The following is a 2,396-nucleotide window of genomic DNA, read 5'->3' on the forward strand; positions in this document are numbered from 1 at the left end:
ATACTCTACACCTTGAATGGAAGAGTTAAGATATTTTTAAAAGAAGGCTTACACACCCAGGGAACAAAGATACTCTAAGCATAGCTACAAGGAATCTTCTACATATGCCAACTTCTAAATGAGGTTCAGCATCTGGGACTCAGTAGGGTAAACTCTATAATTGGGTTGCTCTCCTTTTAACAGACCCACGTAATTTTATAACACTTGTGTAAATTGATTTATATATAACGTTCCTACTTTATTGGTTTGCTCTGTTTTTAGCACTTGCTTACTGCTTTATAAGGTAGAAAAAAATGAATGATATGCAGCAGTGAGTGGTAAATCGGAAAAGAAATTCTCAGCTGGTGGAAGTTAGGGAGATTTTGGTTCCCTGAAGGTAACAGTGAGTGTAGAAAGCTTGTAAATAAATGAATGAGTGAATGAATGAATAAATAAACAGATTCTCTGTCTCATATTTGGAAAATTCAGATTCACTAGGATGTGAGATGGGGCCTGGAAAATTGTGCTTTTCAAAAGCTCTCCAGATTATTCAGCTGCTCTCCGTAGAGTTTTTAAAGCAACACTACCCTTTTGCTTTCCTCCTGAAGGGAAACGAAGGAAGTGTGTAAAGTTTTGAAACAATCACACCCATTCAATTATCCTCCTTTCTTGTCTCCAGTAAACAAAAAAAAAAAAAAAAAGAGAGTGAGGGAGAGAAAGGAAATTGGGCTTCATGTGTAACCTCTGAAAGCCTAGCCCAGCATTTTTAATGAATTAAAATCAGTATCAAATGTTCCAACCGAGTAAATAAATCAGCATTCAAGAAAAAGGATATAGCTGGTAAGCATGCTGACTGCCACTATGTGGCTTGATATCTGTGCCCATGTTTAAGACAGGTTTAAGACTGATTCACAAATAGTTTGAACTGCTTATTTCTATTGTTTTGTTTTTATAACCTGGGAGAATCTCAAAATTCCAGGCTCATTCCTCTGCCACACACCTGCAGCTGCTAGACCCCATGAGTTGCAAAACACATTTCTAATGCAAGCTCCCTCCTTGAAAAGATATATTTTATTGTGCTATGAAGAACTCTAGTCATAAAGGAGAGTATACAGACCAGTACATCCCTACCATCTAACTTTGCCTGATCTTGACATCTAGTCCTCATTCTATGAAGAAACAAAACTTTACAGTTATAGGTTCTTCACTCCTCCCTAATCTCATCCTTTTCACTCCCCTCTGACATGTAAATATTCTTCTGAATTTAGAATATGTTATTTCATTCATATTTTAACCATTTCACTACATATATGCCCATAATACAGAGGAGTATTTGGCATTTTCTAAAATCTATGTAAATTAATATTTTTACCCTCATGACTGGTTTTAAGATTTATATATTAACAAAGATGGCGTTTATTCACTCAGTTTAACTGCCAAATTTTATACCACTTCCTGAATAGTCCACGATTTATTTATTCATCTCTTTAAATAAATATTTAGATCACTTCCAAGTGTTACTATTCAAATAATGCTAAAGTGGACTGATACAGTAGCCACCTTTTGATGGGATAACAAACAACCCCCAAACCTCAAAGGCTTACAACACAAAACGTTTTTCTATCAGTGGGACTATGGTTTGGCTACAGCTCTATTCTAAGACTATAAGCATGAAAGAGCAAAGAGAAAAAAGGAAGTAAACCAGACGGGGGAATCTCTGTAGGGTCTCTAAGCATCATGCATTTCCTTTCCTGCTCTTCCAGCTAGAGCAGCATCACATCACCTGGGGACTTGTTAGAAATGCAGATTCTCAGGCCTCAATCCAGATCTACTGAATCTGACACTGAGGGTGGAACCCAGCAATCTGTGTTTCAGTAAGTTCTTAGTGGTTCTGATGCCTGATAAAGTTTGAGACCCACCAGCACAGAAGTAAGGGCTTACAGTAATTAACATTCTAAGATAAGTAAAGGGAGGACACGTGTGCTCCGTAAGGTAGGTAATTGGATATTCATTAAACAATAGAATCCTTTTACATTGCAAAGGTACATTATAAATTATTGCAAATTGTATAAACTGTGGAACATGAAGAGAAACCAAGAGATACTACACTATTTATTGACATATTTATAAATAATCCTGACTGATGTAGTAACTGAGTGTATTGCTGCTGATTTATAGGAAGATTCTACTTTGATTTATGGTTTTGCTTTATTACCACTGACCTCTGTGTGATCCCATTTTGTGAGGAAGTTCTCTGGATCAGAGAACTACAGCATTGGTCTCTAAATAAATACTTCTACTGGAGTTCATTTTCTGGCTAATTTGCATCCAAATGGCCCTATCTGAAATACCGATAATAGGGCTAAAGATAGTTTAAAGATCCAAATCTTTGGAAGAAAGCTTATTATTAATAGAGT

The sequence above is a fragment of the Bos mutus genome, chromosome 27, assembly GCF_027580195.1.
Source record: "Bos mutus isolate GX-2022 chromosome 27, NWIPB_WYAK_1.1, whole genome shotgun sequence".
In the NCBI taxonomy this organism is placed as follows: Eukaryota; Metazoa; Chordata; class Mammalia; order Artiodactyla; family Bovidae; genus Bos; species Bos mutus.